The sequence below is a fragment of the Nothoprocta perdicaria genome, unplaced genomic scaffold (genome assembly GCF_003342845.1).
Source record: "Nothoprocta perdicaria isolate Ctin4 unplaced genomic scaffold, notPer1 scaffold_93, whole genome shotgun sequence".
Taxonomy (NCBI): domain Eukaryota; kingdom Metazoa; phylum Chordata; class Aves; order Tinamiformes; family Tinamidae; genus Nothoprocta; species Nothoprocta perdicaria.
Genome location: NW_020456232.1, coordinates 1,811,541 through 1,829,130, shown reverse-complemented (window position 1 = coordinate 1,829,130; position 17,590 = coordinate 1,811,541). Strand labels below are relative to the sequence as shown.

Here is a 17,590-nt window from a genome sequence, read left to right as displayed (position 1 = left end):
CAAGAGACAAAGATCTTCTGGAGATGCTGGCCCAGGCTGGTATGAAGGCAATAGCTGCCGTGTTAGATCATGCCATCAGGATTAGAGATTTCCTCTGACAGCAGCACATGTGATGCCACTTCTCAGGCCTTTTACAAGGAGAACGATGAGCTGTTTCCCTGGGGTCTCAGTGCAGTTCCCACTACCTGCCTGAATGAAAGGCATTGGCAGGGACAAACCAGCTGAGTTTTTAGACTTCAATTTTTAACACCTGGGCTCTGATTTGCTCAGTTCCCACTGAGATGCCTCCTGGTGCTCAGCCCTTCCTTGCACAGTTAAAAAGGCAAGTGGGAGAAGTAGCCTCTTCTGCTGGGGAGCTTTCCCTGTGCAAGCCTTGACCTGGAGGGATGAGTTTGCAGCACAAGAAAGTGCCATGAGCACCAAGTCTGTTTCTCTTGCTGTTTTCTTTCCTTAGAGTGTGTGGGAAGGTGTTGACTGCTAGTAGGTCTAGTTCCTGCTCCTCCTCTAAACTGGGTCATCACAATTTACCCTCCTACCTCTTGTGAGTTTTTTTTTTTCCTCTCTCCCCTTTGATATATCCTTCTGCAGCCCTCCTTCCTATCCCCTTCTTCCCCTTCCCCCCATTTCTTCCATATGATGAGCAGAAGGAAAGTAGGTCACTTCATAATTGCTCTCCTCTATTTCAGAGGAGCCCAGAGGCRTAAAACAGAACAAACAGGTAAGTGTCACCAATTCAGGGGAACTTAAAAGATGTTTTCCTCTTGGCTGTCTCCTATGCTTGCTTTACCTCATCTTTTTCCTTTCCTTCCAGAACCCTGATGTAGCAGCTAGTCCTGCTGTCTGATCACGTAGTTAAAATTCAAGTTGAGGCTAAGTGACTCAGGAGATGGAAGTGAGGTTGGTGGGGTTGATTTTTTTTTCTTCCTAGCTGTTATACTCAAATTTTTATACTAAATGGAGTGACAAAACATGCCAAAGGAGATGGGTTGTACCTAGATATGTAAAGGAGGGAATGGAACAGTGTAGTTGTAATATTTCACAATAATCTCAGGCACCTATTAAAAAAAAAAAAAAAAAAAAGAAAGAAAATAATTAAAGTTTTCTCCCATCATATTAAGAACCTGTGTTTGGGAGGTGTTGTCTTCCATGAAGTGGGACCGATTTTTTTTTTTCCTGCTAGCCTGAAAGACAACAGAGATGCGCAGCCCAGCCAAGTGTGTGAGCATGTGTGTTCATTAGCCTAGGCTTGGTCCCGGGGACCATCCTTACCCTTGGGTCTCGCTCGATCAGGCCATTGCCCACTTCTCTCAGTGCAGAGCTTAATGTTGAGCTGAAGGGATCTCTGAGGGATGAGCTGGAGCCTGGATCCAGATGYGAACGGAGTTCTGGGGTCAGGGAGCTCAAAAGCCAGCAGTGCTGGTGGGGCACATGGGCCTCATCTCTTTTCTGGAGGCCACAATACGCAGTTGGAGGCTCTGTGCTGCATGCCCAAGCTCCAGGTTAAATTGCCTGGCTCTCCCTGGATGTCAGGCAGGCTGGTTTATGCTGCTTAGGAAGCCTGCAAGCGTTCATTGTGGGTCTGAACCAGTGTCCTGTACCTACTTGGGTAGGAGTGCCTGGTAACTTCTTTTGCTCTAGTCTTTACCTCCTTGTGCAAGCAATAGTATTTTCTCCTTGGCAAATTTTACTGCCTTGTGCAAGCAATAGTATTTTCTCCTTGGCAAATTTTGCTCTTGCTCCCTGTACGGACTGGTGGGACAGAGCAGGCACTAAGAGAGGGGCAGAGCTGCCCCCAGCTCTGCTAACGAGCAGCTGGGCCCTCTGCAGAGTCACTTGACCAGAGCCTCCCTCTCCTCCCTCCGTTAAGCTTGTAAATATTTTTGTTCTCATCTGTTGTTTACTCTGTATCCATCCACCCCGCGCTCAGCGCAGTGGGATCTGTACCGCCTTTGTTTCCCTGCTCTCTGCTTTACCTCCCCAAGGAGCGCTCCAAGAGCTGGGAATTACCCCGGGGAGAGGTTTGTGTGTGCTGGGGGAAAGGGAGGATATAAGCAGGCTGATCCTCTTCTTTCTGTCACCAAGGGCTTTGGGGAGCGCTGATGCGTCTGTTTAATCCCTGCCCAAAAGGGGACCACATCAGATGGGGAAGCTCCTCGAGGGGAATMGCAAGTCTCTGCTGGGCCTCGATGTCACCTCTCCCTCACGAGGATGTGTAGAACGATGCAGATGGCTCAGAGGAGGCTGGGTTTGCACTGCACAAGGGAAGGCTTTAAGGAAAAACAGCCAAAAATTTAGCGCAAAGCTTAACCCTCGTGCTCCTTCAGCTTCCACATACGTAGCTGTGTGTCTTACTAACAGGAGCAGGGTTAGGAGCAGGGTTCCTCACCATGATTTAAGGCAAAAAAAGGCTTCTTTTTTAATGCATGATCATAATCTAGCAAAAAGACTACCTCATTCTGTGGATTTATGGGTCAGCCTCTTTATATAACTGAATTGGAAACAATGATTTCTCTATTTTTTGCCCCAAAGCTTAAATGTGAGTGATGCTGTCCTGGAAACTCCCTGAGAGTTATTTCAGTTTTTCCTCTTCCACACCACAACCTCAGCCTTAAGTATTCTGCAATATTTTTTTTCTTAATGGAGATATTTGCTGAAAATGGGGAAGTGAGGGGAGCTAATCTGGTAAGAACTCCTGAGCATCTGAACAGGGAATAGTATTTCCCTTCCCTTCCTGAAAGCCTGATAAATAAATCACTCAAAATATTTTAAGGAAYCTGCAGAAATCTCTAGCTGTCCCCATCCACTTTAAACTGCTAATATCTTTGACATGCTTATTTGTTTAAAAAAAAATACACAATGTGGACTCTTGAGTAATGAGCAAGCCTTGCTGTCATGTGAGCTCTGTGAATAATATGAAACCAAATGTGAGAGGCTGAGCTTAATGTTTCATCTATGTTGTTGTTGTTAGTGTGATTATTACTTTGCCTTCCTCCACTTTCCACACGTATTGAACACTTGACTGTGATGGTAGTTGACAACCTTCACTATTGGGAAGCCTGGTCCTGGCCAGGCAGGGTGTACTGGGGGTCGGGGCCCARGTATGTTAGCTCACTGCAGAGCAAACGTTGAGCTTGGCTCCTTGCCCTGAGCTCTTGCAGCTTAGGAGAAGATGGGAGAAAAAACAGAATTGGAGAAAATAGCGGTCCAATCCTAAATAGAAGGAATCTGTCTGTGAGCCTGTAGACAGCTTTGGTCTAAGGGAGGATATGAATTGCTATCAGATCATTTAAAAATAGTTCCTTAGAGATTGTTTCCTGGGCAGGAAAGCTCCTATTACTTGGTGACGGCCTGAGCAGCCGCCCACAAGCCAGATCGTAGCGCTCTTGCCCATCAAAAACAGGGCAGAAATAGGGCTCCTTAAGAGGAGCCTCTCAAGAGGCTGCACAGACCTGGATGCTCACTGCCATGGACCTTGTTAAGCCCATTGCAGCCCTTATTAGCAGGGCTGGCTGCCTTCTCAGCCACTGTCAGGGCCCAGGGCTGTCTCCTCCCTTTGTAGCCTTGGAGCTGGCCTGTGGCATCTCTGTCTTGTTGACTAACTGCTCATGTTAAAAACACTCATACAGAGGCAACAAGAGGCCAGGGCTCTCTTGCTCATCTCCCATCCCCGTTCCAAAACAAGAGGATGAGGTTAAGTGACATGGGATGTAATAAATTAATGATGTATTTGACCACTTCATTGTTCTTCCTGCAGCTAAAGCAATGGTCCCTCAACCAGTGCTCACCAGTTACATCTTCCTTATGACCACAGCAATGGGCTGCTGTGTTGATCTGGGTGAAAGGAAGATGGAAAACAGGCTGTTGCCTCTGACACTGCCTGCTGTGGGTTGGTGGGTGCTGCACTAGACAGGAGGCTGCTACTTCACTGGTGTGACTGGATGGAGGAGTCTCAGGTGCTTCTCACCAGCCAGCCTCAACCTTGGTGGATGGGAAGGCACAAGGGCAGAGGGCCCTGAAGTGGAGCTTCTATCAGCACCATGCTAACTGGCTGTGAACTTATTTCTGCTTTCCAGATATCCCTTTTGCTTTCACCTGCTACAACATGCTGCAAGGCTGCATGTTCCTGTAGGCTGATCTTCCAGCTGTTTTGCATCTGCCCACATCTATTCCAGCTCAAGGGTGCCTGAGGTATTCCCTTATTCAACACAAGAATAGAAAGCTGGGGCAGCTTTGGGGAATGTGCAGAGCACAGGGTCTGTGCTGGCCCTGTGCTAAGAAGGACTAGGAGCTCCTGATGCAGAGCCCAAGAGAGGCAGCTGAGCATTTTCAGCAAAAATCTGATGGTATCCTCATGTCACCAGCCCATTTAAATCAGTGAGGAGCACTAGTTCACTCACCTTAGTTATGTCATGGTAATACTGGAGTCCCTCCCTTTCCAGGTCACAGTGGGGAAGGGAGAAGCTCAGTAGTATTAAAATGAGCCAGAGCTGGCAGCCTAACGGGGGAATCCTGCTGTGTCTTGGTTGTTTGGGGGAATTTTTGTTGTTATTTTTCCCTGCTCAGGGTCCCAACTCTGATGCCAAGGGCAATTTCCATTTCTCAGCAGTCCATAGAAAATATTGTGGGACTGGATGCCTCCCAGCACCTGATATGCTTCAGTGTTAACTTTTGTTCTGTTCTCACCCCAACCTTTTCCATGCGGGCCCATCAATGGCTCTGAAATTTGTGATCTGAGACCTTGTTGGAAGTGATCTGTTCCTCTGTGGTGTTCACAGGATTATGAGCTGATGAGGTCTTTGGCTCTTGTTTGAAATAGCTCAAGGGGGACAATTTATATATGCTGCAAGGTCCACCTCTGTTTTTCCTTATGCTTGCCTTATTCTGTGAAAACGGTTGTGTGTATAGAAAGAAGTGTCAGATCTTTCCCCGTGGAAGTTTTAGAAGTGCCACTTCACTATGTGAAATTCTGGGTGTGGGGCTGTCTTGTCTTGTTTTATTTTTGCACTGCATTCAGCTTTCTGCTCTGGCCAGGCAAGGAGAGCTTGAGCCTGGTGGGTGCTGAGCAACTGCACTAACAGAAACCTCCTCTGCCCCTCTCTGCATGTGATAGGTCTGCTCAAGGAGCAGCCTCAACAAGGCACACCCTCCAGCAAAACTTCATACCTTTCCCTAAACAAGGTGAGAAATTTGGCCAAGCAACGTCCCAAGTCGCTTTCCCACAAAACTGATTTGGATGTAAAAATATCCTCATCACAGCTTGTCTTTCTGACCTGCCCTTCAGCACTGGGATGCTCATGCTGCCTTTGCAGCCATGCCCAGGTGTGATGCAGAGGCCCCACGTGGCAGTCCCAAGGCCATAGCCCTGCAGCCYGGCACTCTGTGACCCTTTCAGCAACCCAATGGGCATGAGAGGCGAGCAGGGAAGGGCCTGGACGGGGCTCCTGGGATTTTTGCTTCATTTTGGAGTGTTTCCTGGCTCCTGAGTCAGCTGGCAYGCAGCCCTGCTGCCTGGGGTATGTTCACTGCTCTGTCTGCAGGCTGGAGCCTCTCTGCAGAACGTACCCTTCAGCCCAGCTAAGCTCTTCTGCACCATTCAAAAAGAGGAGAAAAAAAAAAAAAAGAGGAAGGGGGTGGAAAATTAGGCAGGTCTGCAGAATCAATCATGCAAAAGCAGAAATAGCTTTGCATTGGAGCCAAGGTCCTTTCAAGGCAGGAATCATTCATTTGGGAGGCTTCAGCAGTGTTGGGTGTCAGCTACRTTCAGAACGTCAGCTATTTGTGAATTCACTGGGAGTCTACCCCCAGATGTTCACTTCTCAAAGGAATTAAAAACAGTCCCTTTGGGGTGTCCTTTACTTGCTTTCTAGCTTTCAGATACCTAAAAGCTGGACTTCCAATGTTTATACCTCCAACCATAGGAGGTAGAAAATAGGCCATACTGCAACAGCACRGAGCTGGCCGGGGTAGGAGTGCACTGATGGATCACAGGCTAGGTTCTTGGCCTGATTAGCTTTGCAAGCTCCTCCCTGGACATTTTTTTCCCCTGACATCTCCATCTTTTTCCTATTCCCCATCTGACTGTACTTCAGCTTAAGAGGCAGGATGRGACCCTGCAAGGATTGGGCAGCGTTGCTGTGCCCTCTTGTGTTGGCACAGGAGCTAGTCCCAGAAGTTGGGTTGCTGCAACTCTATGGCGTTGGTGATGGTTCTCTTGGCCAGCATTATTTATATTAAAAGCTGGAGCAAGCACTGGCTGTGAGTGAAAGTTTCCCGAATATGACTCTTAAAATTGATTTGCCTGGTGATATTGGTTGTTTGGGGGGGGACGGGGGAGGATGAAGCTCTGTGCATCTTCTCTTGTCTTYCCCTGCCCTCCTCTTCCCTCAGACAAATTCTGAAAAACAGCATTGCCTGTATACAATAATATATGGCATGACATTTCCTTGTAGAAGAGCAGATAGATCTAGTTTACCTGTGTAAAAAAACTGGCACCGCTTTTCTTTCCTGCATAGAGATTGGGACTGCTGCCATCCTATGCACCAGTCCTGCTGCTTATTTGGCAACAAGATACAGAGCCTTGCCTGGTGCTGGGTATGAATCCACATCAGAGCAGAGTTCTCCCACACACTGCCAGAGAACAGATTTATTGTCACATATCTGCACAAGGTGCTGAATTCATCTAGGTATTTTTTGTTACGTTTTAATTGCCCTTCTCAGACAGCTAATAATAATTCACTGATAAATTTGCAGTGGGTATCTGGGGGTAGAGATTGAAAGAGGGTTTATTTGTGTTACTGGAAATGTTTTTTTTTTCCCCTTTCCCCCTTTAAATGAAACCTATCCTTTGGGTTGTCTTAGATCTTTCAAACCAATGTGCTCAGAAGCCTCTGTGCACGGTTTGAGCTTTCCCTGTGCTGACTGCTGCATCCCCAGCCAGCAAAACACTGCGTGCTGGCTGGAGCCCTCGGCTCATCCTGCCTGCACTGGAGATCCCAATGTGATGGAGAAGGGAAGATTTCCAGCAGCCTTTGCTGCAAGCCATCCTATGGAGCTAAACTGTAATGTGGCTACAGTGAGAGTGTATGGCACAGGATCCGATGGGTAGCAGGAGAGCTGTGTGTGAGGCAATTGTCCCTCCCTTTCAATACAGGAGTATTAGCCTGAGCATAATCTGAATTTTATGGGAGCTGCAGTTCAGTTACTGAATTTTACACTTTTTTTTCTATAGAGAAAGCCTGTATTTTCCTTTCCCATTCTATAGGACTTTCCCCRAGGGACATCACTGGGGCACTGTCTGGGGAGGAGGGGGATCATAATTTGAATCTACTCCATTTTCATTCATTAATATTTAGACRCTACTGCAATACTAAAGCGTGGCTCAGCTGAGTGTGTCTGGTGCTGTATGCAGATGCAATGACTGAGATGCTGCTCCCTGCCCCCAGTGAGTCTGCAGTCTGCAATGGACGAGACTGGCAGAAGACAGGAGAAAATAGTGCTACTGCTCTGTGGTTTTCAGCTTTCAACAGACTTCCTCTGTATGCTGAGAACTGCAAGGCTATTCAGGGTAATGGCTATTATTTTTAATCCAAGAGGTCTGGGTGGTATTTAAACTGATATGTTCCAGGTCATAATTCAGCCTCTCTCTAAGGAGAAAAAAAAATGCTTCCTGATCTTGATTTTTTTTTTTTTTTTTTTTTCTGGAGATTGTCTCATAACTGCCTAATTGGGGAGATAATGCAGGTGGGAAGATAAAGCAATTTGCTTCTGTCCTCACTACAGCTCCTACTCAGCATATTCAGCTGGGCTGTCACAGTGTGGTATGGCACTATTCTTCCTGTGAGTGTAGTCTGTAGCTTGCACAGAAACCTGTGTGCACTGCAGAATAAATCTCTCCACAGTGTCAGTGGCCCCAGAAGCCATCTCCTTAGAGGCTGGCCCAGGACTTTTGGTCTAAGCAAGTTGTCTGGCATTTTCTCAGCGTGACTGCAGGACATGTGCAAAGCTGTTCTGTGAGGCATGTGTGGCAGAGCAGTGCAAATATTGCATTGCTAAGGGGCTGTGCAAACACCAAGTGGAAGYCTGGCAGCCAGCTCCAAAACTCCATACTCACCCAGTAGCCTGCAGACTCTTACTATGTCATTGCAAGCTGTATATTTTATATATATATAACTATACATAAGAATAAAACTTCAAATAGAAAAAGCTATGYATGCAATGAAAAGTTTAGCTGACATCCAGGCCACATGATACATGCTGGTGTTTCCTCTGGAAAGGAGTCAATCAGGAAAACTTGGGTCCATTGCTTTTAACACCAGTTCTAATTTTACCTTGAAGAAGGTAATGAGCTAACGGCTTCAGCAGATGGGCCTATGGAGTGCCACTGTTTTTCTGTAGTAAATTTGAGTCAATGTGTAGATTTTAAAACCTGGACCAACAGTCATTATGAATCTTATTTGCAATGAAGCTTCATTGATGCATGTCAGTAGCCTTTTGTAACATTGGGTTTTGATTCCTTGTAGAGGTGAATGTGCAGATGATAATTTTCTGTATTTTATTTTGGATGAGAAGGCTAGTGAAGAGTACAAAATTCCAAACAGACAAGTCTTGTGCATATGAAAAGCCCATAGTTGTACAGACAGCCCCATTCATGGTTCTTTGTCCACTTGCTGGAACCTGGTTTGGCAGGACCAGGTCCATGACTCTCCATTAATACAACATATTCCCTTCCTAAAAATATCYTCATTATGTTAGGCCTGACTTTTTTTGAATGATTGTGCTTAAGTACTAGCAGTCAATTGTTTATTTAAAGCAACACCTTGGATTTGCTTGAGTCTTTCTGTTCCAAAAGTGAAATAAATTTGAGACCATGAGTTTCCATGAGAGTCATAGGAGTTGACAGCAYAGTTTTAGTAGACAACACAGTGACACAGGCCTGTTGAGCTTGGACAGCATTTGCAATATACCACTTGGGAAGAGGAGAGCTGCAGGAGAGTGGTCTCAGTGAGAGAGGCTGGAGGGAATCATGGGTGCATATCCGTGACAAGTTATTACGGCTGTTGTCCTATGGTAAGGCACAGTATGGCCAAAAAGCAGTATGTTGGATTGCCTGGAATCTGAGAGTGCTGCTGTTGTCTCCCCATATAAAGTGCTTTGCATAGTGTTTTATGGAGACTGTAGCAYGTTTCCTATGAGGTTTCATTAAAAAAATGAGAGATAGCTGATGTATATAAGATCAAAGAGTTTGCCTGGTGGCTAGTTTCTTTTTCTTTTTTGGGGGGTGTTGTACCTTAATTTCCATGAGTTAAAACTAGCTGGGAGCAGTAGAGATTGAAATTGTCCTGCAGCCTGTGGTGGGAGGTATGCTGACTTCTTGATAAGATTCAAGGGTAGCCTTGCTCACTAAGGAGAAATGGTGCCAACAGTGGGTAAATCCTAGGTGGAAATTAACTAAGTGAAATCATAACATGCCCAAGTGTTGTCCCTTCACTTCCAAGGCATAATTTATCCAATGGAAGAAACTCCAGTGCAATTGTAATACATTCGTTTTTGGACATGTAGTCCAAGACTGGCTTGTTCTCACTGAACTGAGAGAAGGAATTAATGTTAGGGGAGTTAGTATTTTAGTTGAGTGACCAAATCGGCATCAAAACTCTTCCAGAAAATGTAAAGTGATTCTGTGTACAAAGTACTGATGGACAGCTACGGTCCTGCTGCCTTTTACTTGTGAATAGCAAGACAGGAAGTACTTTTCATAAGCCTGTTTGAGGAGGAGAAAATTAAATAAAGAGGTACTAAGATCAAGAAAAATTAAATCATCTGTCTTGACACTTTCAMCTAGGATTTCTTGAAATATCACAAGAATCTGAAATCCATTGGAGAAAAGAGACTCTGGAATGACAGTGGTGTGCAGAAGCAGCTCTGAGTGCTGGAGGAAGAGACAGTGAGAACTAAAAATAAAACACAAAACAAAGCAAGGGTTGCTACTAATTTAGCCCACTCTCCTTACTGTTTTTGTATAGGTGTGGGGGAGATGGCAAGCAGCAGCTGGCTTCTTCAGAGCCTATTTTTACTAAGTCTTGCAAATATTCAGAGGAAAGGAGATATTAAATCTCAAAAGCTAAATCAATAAATATAGGGGGAAATCTTTAAAATACCTTATTCTGATGAAGTTTTTCYTCCTCTCCTTTCTTTTCCCTTTCTTTAACTTTTCTGCCTCAACCAGAAAAGACTCAGATGACTCTTCCTACTGTATTATTTTTCTGGAGTCCTTGTTGTTTTTTCAGTGTAGGGAAAAGATTGCCAAGTGTCCCCTTCCCTTGGGAGAAACCAATTAAGAGATCAGACCCCCAAGGCATGCTTAATTGCAGGTTTCTGTCTAGGATGAAAGGGACTACATTGTTATTTGTTTTCCAGTTAGTGAAGAGCACCAATACTGGCACCAGCTTCTCATGTCAGTTCTGTGCCATGGTGACAGCTTTCCAAGGAGGAGTGGGAAGTTCTGCAGACTCTTCCTTAAGGGCTCTGCTGCTCCTAGCTGCAAACCTGTCTCAGCTGTGGGTGATGCAAGTGGAGGAAGATGCTTCATGATCTCCATGTACCCACAATGGGGTTTCTTTTGATTTACCAGGACCGTACTTATTTCTGGGTGGCCCTTCTTTTCAGGCAGTTTGCTGTTGTGTGCTTGCATTCATCTCTGAAGTGCTTGCAGTGCAGCTAAKGGGAGTCAGTAGAGCAGATTGTGCAGACTAGTTCACCTCTGACATCCTCAGAAGCAGCATGGTTTGGGCAAGACCATTGTCTTGTTTCCTCTCCAAGTAACATGTCAGTCCTTTAATCCTTGAAAAGATATTCTAGCACACACACTATTGATGAGGGTWGGTAGACTTTCAGCGAAGGAAGGCAATTCTCCATCTCCTTAGGGAGCAATGTTTTGTTGGCTCCTGCCATTCTCGGCCAACATGTTTCATCCTTGCTCTTCTCTCTCCATCAATGAAGAGTTCACTTCCGTTTGGTATTTGGCCGTTCCCCATAGTCTGCCTGTGAACATTGCCAAGGCTAGTGATGAATGTTTCTGTGCAAATTCCTTTTCTGTCAGATGTATCTCCTGATTTCCCATCAGTGGCTGATGGACATTAATGATCTTGAACATATTTAAGTGATGTTGGAGAGATGAAACTCTTCAGTTCTATTATGGACTTCAAGAGTTGCTTTCTTTACAGAGCACCCCTATTAACTCTAATATGATATTAGTGTCCTATTGGACAGGAAGAATAAAGATGCTGAGGTAGCTCCTCTGCTGTCTTAAAAGGACCTCTACTGGTAATGGTGGAGATGGTCTGTATTGTGCAACTCAACCACACTGAAGAGACCTTATCTTTTATCTTCACCCTTTTTCTAAAGAAAGCTTGTAGTCATCACAAGAAGTCAACCACCATCATGGCAATACAAATGGTGCTTCCTCGTACCTGAGATACAGAAAAGCATGGAGTATTTTAAGAMAGACCTGTGAAAGAGAGGGAGCTCTCTGGGAGAAGAGACTGGATGGCTTGTGTCCTTGCCTCTGTGTCAGAAGTGAATCTGGAATTTCTTGCCCTGTGTAGGATACCAGGGCTGAGTGCCCGCTTATGTTCAGATTAGCTGAACTGTCCCAGTCTACGTTTGCTTATTTAGATCATGTTCCTATAGAACAGACCATCTGGTAGACCAAAACCAGGTTTGGCTACCAGCATAGTGATGGTGTCATGGCTTCACATTCATCTCTTCCAGATAGGGCTGGACCAACACAGCTGGAGCTTTATTAGCTGGGATTTGGTGCATCCAGAGCCAGAGCCTGCAAGGCTGAGCTTTCTAACCCAATAGGAGGTCTGAACTTCAGGCTAACTGAATTTGCTCTCAAATCTGGCTTGGTATTGGATCTCAAAGTGTTCTTATATATATGAAAAGGTAACTATTGTCTCCTTTTCTGAATTCTGAATTTTTTGGTGGTTGGAGGGTGTTGAGAGGGAGGCGGCGAGGAGAAAGAAGTGATTAGTGACTCTCTGAGAAAGGTGTCAAAGGCTTCTCTGATATCAAATTCCCTAGATGCACTAACAGGATGCCACATTAACTGCAACCTCTTTGTGCTCCAGGTTTGGGTAAARGTGAAACTTGTAGGTGAAAGGCTAACATTAGAGCTGTTCTGGAAGCCTTCAGTAGGGATTGGCAGTGCCCTTATGCTCCTCTCTTTTCTGTGCTTTCAATGCTTCTGTGCTTCAATGTAGTTACTGGGGAAAGAGGACATATATAATATTCTTTCTCTCCTCTTTTGCACTTACTCATCTCCTCCCATGTGTTGGAGAAGCTGACTTGCTGGGTGGTGAGAAAGCGTGCAGGTTAATATTGATCATCTCCCTTTTCTGTAGTAATACAGCAAAGAGACATTTCTCTTCTTTTCACCTGAGTTGCATCCCTGTTATCAAATAAATCAGTCATTGAGGAGCATCCTTAGGAGAGAARATTTTATTTTTGTGACTGAAATCAGCCTTTGAAGCAGGTAAAAAATTACTGATAAGGGGTCCATGAAGATGCATAATCATTTTGCTATTGCTATTAGTGCCTAAACAATAGAGATTACATGGAAGAAGGAGAGGGGGTGGGAGGCAGCTGATGAAATGAGCCATGTGCCCTACTTATGAAATCCACTTGTTCCAGTCAATACATCAAGGACTCGTATGCTTTCTTTCCATTGCCTCACTCTGAGCAACCACGTGAATAAGGGAGGAAAACACTCAGAGCTGCAGCGAGCTGGGCCACACAGCAAAGGACAGGGAAGAAGTCCCGGACAGGCTGGTGCTGTCGTGGGCTGGTGGCCCACAGTGCAGGGCTCAACACCACTGCCTGGTGACTGCAGCACTGGGTTGGCCCGTGAGACAGCACCCATCTCTCGTGCTGCCTCTCCTGTGCTCCAGTGAGGGGATCAGCACTAGGCACTTGTCTCATTTTTCAGCAGCGTGCAAAAGAGTGCAGCTGAGGGATGAGGCTGGAAGGTGGGTGGAAGAGCTTGTCTGAGGTGTATTTCTGGGAGAAGCCCGGAAAGATGGTTTGCCTGACCCTGGTGCTTTGCTTTTTCTTTCCAAAGTAAAAAGCCTCCTGAGGAAGGAGCTATTCCTGCTGGATATCTGCCCCTTCACCTCTGCTGGTGCAGCAGGCCRTGCTGGGCTGTGTTGGGGAGCCCCAAGTGGTCCTTAGGCAGCTGCTATTTTTGCTCTCCACATTCAGATACTGCCTGGAGGGCTTGTGTTGGCATGTGCCAGCTTCAAGCCATGGACCGAGGAGGCCCAGTAACTGTTGCTGTTAGGAAAAAGGGAAATTAGGGAAATTTAAGAGCATTGCTCAACGTAGCAGGGATATCTTGTCTAGCACAATTGCCTAGTGCCTAACCAGAGCAAGCATTGCTCAACTTGCCAGGAAGCCCTGCAGCAGAATTAGAGGGGCCTTGGACAGGGACTGAAGGTGCAGCCTGACCCCATGAGAAGGCTTCCTCACAGCAGAGACATGCAGTGGGGTCTCAATATGGGACTTAGGAGCTTTATTATCAACTCTSTACTGGCCTGCTGGGTGCTTTGTGTGAGCCCAGTGTAAAAATGGGCAAATCTATAAATATATAGAGGTGATAGTACAGCAGACTTTCTCCCTCTTTGGAAAGGGGTTTGGAGAGACTTAGAGAAAGGTTTGGCAGTGCTGTCAATTATGACACRAAAACTCTGCATATGGAAGTCTGAGCTGCTTGTGGTGTCTGTGCCTCAGGCAGAAGGCAGTTAACCTGCTACAGACTCAGCTGACAGTGCTAGCTCTGGTGAATGGGGCATTGACTATTGAATTGTGAATCTCTAATGCTGGCGTGATGGGTAGCAGCTAAGTCTGTCAGCTGGCTTTGTAGTAGGGCAATGCTCTTCTGCAAAACAACTATTGAAGTCCCTCAGGCCAGCAGTAGTGCTTGTTCCTTCCCCAGAGTGTTAGGGAGCAGGTGCAATAGTTACAGGAAGAGCCTGGAGGACAGAGTGTATGAAAACAGCTCATGCAATGGGCTTTGCTTTTGGTTGGAAACTTCTGCCAGGCCTTAGAACAAATGCCAGTGTAGGGGAGGTGAATGCTGCAAAGCAGGAAGGGCTGGAAGAAGTGAGCCCGGCCTATCATTGGCAGTGGACAGGAAGGACAGGGATCTCCTTTGGGCTGCATATAAATCAACCAAAGCAGCACACAGCTTTAATCTGGGTCTCTGATTACTGCCCATGACAGAGATCGTTCCTCACCAGGACTCTCTACCAACAGGTTCTCCACTGAAACCAGTAAGAAGAAATCCTCTATCTCTGGCTGTACCTGTAATGGAAGCTGTAGTGCTCTCTGTTGCCCAGGCCCAATGTCCCCTCGAGTGGAAGGCTGACATCCCTACTTCCCAAAGCTCTGTATTTTTCTTTCCTTGGACATCTGTTCTGGGGCAGGGAACTGCCTTTTGTTCAGAAGCTTCAGTGAGCACAGGCACAGGGTTTTTCTCAAATTGTCTGTCTAATGTAGATTGCAAGCAGTGACTATTTCTTACAATGATGGATATTTTCCATGTCTTTCAGCCCAAGTAATGCTTCCAGAAGAACTCCAGCAAAAGATAGTCTGTATGTCAAAGCATACAGACTCATTCTGCCCTCATTCTCCACCAAGACTCAGTAGCTTGCTAGTTTACACTGAACTGTGGACACAAACAAAAAAGGCCATGAAGAAAATGAAAATATGAAATAATTAATGATCTCTGGGAATGAGTAATATAAAGTTTGTTGTGCTGTGGATTGCTGTACCAATATTTGAGCAAGACTGGCTGGAGGACTGTCATCACCTGGTTTCTGAATGAGCAGATCTTGAGATGAATGAAAGAGCTAACTGATTCTTGGAGCTGTCATTCTGAACCTTTGCATATCCAAGAATATTTGGCACAGTTCTTAACACTTATTTTTAAACACAGACACTGAGATGAAGTTGAATTCCAGACGCATTGAGTTGGTGTAATGTCACTGACTTCAAAAAATTTATAACAACTGCATACTGGCCCCACGGGCAGTTTTGTTACAAGTGCAGTGAGAAATGGGAGCAAGGTTTTGCAGCAAGATTCCAATTTTGTGGAAGATCCCATAGTGRCAAAAAAGTAGAATATATGACTTCCAATAATGTATCTTGTTATATATTTTTTGCCATCTTTGCCATRGTGTCTGAGTTTAGGCTCTATTTAGAAAAGTTGTCTGGTACCTTCACACCTTCAAAACAGGCAAGTCAGGCTCCCATGAAGTCATACAACATATTTCTAGATGGGACATATTCCTATGAATTGGGTTTTAATTGCTTTTCATTTCTCAAAAGGATTTTAAGATAGCTATTTATTGGAAAGCTGAGCAGATAGATTCATGATCGTGAAAGCAGTGGACTGAATGAATGGATTTTGCAAGAGATGTTTCCATATTAAAGTATCTTTAAAATAATTTCCTTCAAATTATAGAATGTGACAGTTTCTAAAAAAAAATACATGAACATATGTGTGTGTCAATATGAAAAATGGATGTATAGAAAAAGACCAGTTTAAAAATGAACAGTCCAAGAAATTTTAAATAATTTAAACTTTTAAGTTCTTCCATCAAAGGCACAATATTTTCAAGTTATCAACAAGGACAAAATGAGCAAGCAGCCAGCAGCTCATCCTTATCAGGGGGACTAAGTATTGTTAAGGTATCTTGCTATTTAGTCATTTGATGGACTTTCCAGAGGAATGAAGTGAAGCTAAAGATGAATGGAGCAAGTCAGGGAGCTTTGGTGGGATCCAGGGAGTGCTGCCTCCTGCCTTTACATAACTCTTTCTGCCTTAGCCTTGGAATGCCATGACTGATGCTTGCTATATGATAGCAACATCTCTGGAGATTTGAAAAACAGTTTTCCATCAGAAGATTTTATTTACTGAAGAGGACATTTTCCACTTCCACTCAATAAGCCAGGCCTGGTTTAGTATAGAAGTTTCTTTGCTGAGGACATTTTCCATTTCCACTCAGTAGTTAGTATGGAAGTAATCACCTCTCTTGGGGCTCTGTCAGGGTTCCTGGGAGCCAGATGTTAGTGGTAAGTGAGTTTATCTAAAGCAAATCCTCCTCTGAAGCATGTGTAATGAGAGGAAACACTGATTTCATCTGCTTTCACACTTGACAGCCTGTAACAAAGCAGTAAGTTCTCTTTGGTAGAACACAGGGTTGACATTGGCACCTGCAGGAGGAATGAAGGTCTGGTCAGTAACCTCCTGTCCATGCCAAGTTAATTTGCATCTAGTTTCAAGGATAAGTCTGTCCATTTTTAACATATGGCTTCTGGTTTACTTTATAATCCTTTTCCTTCAATCTAAAAAGCAAGGGTTAAACTCGTATGTATATTGTAATGTGTAAAGAAAGAAGAGCTTAATGTTGAAAATACCTCAGACATCTAATCTCTATTTGCATTTGCTGGGAACCAGGTCCTTAAATATCTCTCAAAATCTGGAGCTGTGCACCAGATGGAGAATCAGCATTTGCAGAGTAATTCTACAAAGGAAGTGGAGCATCTTAGAGAAATGATTTCCTTCAGCAAATAGTTGCACAGCATGAAAGAAAGCAAAGCCAGCATCTTGCATGTGGAACTTTTGCTTGCTCTCTCTACTCGTGTCTCTTTGCTGGAGTTTTTTTCATTATAGGTCCATGCAGACCATCATGGCATGACACCCAGGGAACATCAGACCTGATGTTAGTTGGTCTCTCATTGGTACCATGGGCAAGTTATAGTCAACACTTCCCTGTGTCCCAGAAGAGACTGAAGCTTCTTATGTCCTAAAGTAATTGATTGATGTGAACATTGTAAAAAGGTTGAAGAATTATTGATCTAAAAAAAAAAATTGATCAAGGTAATGTCCGAGGCTCCTAAGTGGAGGTTCTTAATATCTCAGTTGTTGTCCCACCTCATCTATCTGCCTACCTGAGGTTATGTGCCAACACAGTGGCTGCAGCTGTGGTCAATATACCAGGAAAGGAGCAAGAAAAGCTCTCAGCTGCTGAAGTCTGAATATTGAAGATCGGTAATGTTTCCATTGGGGAAAATTCAATCCTACATTATCCTTAAATATATAAATACCACTGCAGGTCCTGCCTATTTTTTCAGGAATTAGTGACTATCTAGATGAAATCTCAAAAGTTTCTTTCTTCTGGAAGCTAAGAACATGTGCAATGTGCAAATATTTTTGCTGTGTATAGGACTGGAAGGAAACTTTCCAGGCAGGTATCCATTTTCAAAGCAAAACCAAAAAGTGCAGCTTTTACTTAAAGATCAAATAACTGCCATAATGTGCTATTTCTCCTCTTGGCTTTGGAGCAGCAAGCAAGTGCTGGAGGGAGTGATGCTCTGCCAGGCAAAGCTGAGCCAATGGGCCAGGATCAGGACAGAGACCAGCCAGGGGACACAACTGTCCTACAATCTGGTCAGGAGGTAAGTTGCTCTCATATTCTTCTAATCCTTACCCATATTTTGTTGCTGGAGAAGGAGGCAATATATTCCCTTG

General features: G+C 44.7%; 1 long non-coding RNA gene across 1 annotated transcript; it reads left to right on the top strand.

The window, feature by feature from the left end:
* Positions 1–439: 439 nt before the first annotated feature.
* LOC112958948 lies at positions 440–879 on the top strand. Its single transcript, XR_003251534.1, has 3 exons — positions 440–541; positions 687–718; positions 812–879. It is a non-coding gene; the product is annotated as an uncharacterized LOC112958948 (long non-coding RNA).
* The last annotated feature ends 16,711 nt before the right edge of the window (positions 880–17,590 follow it).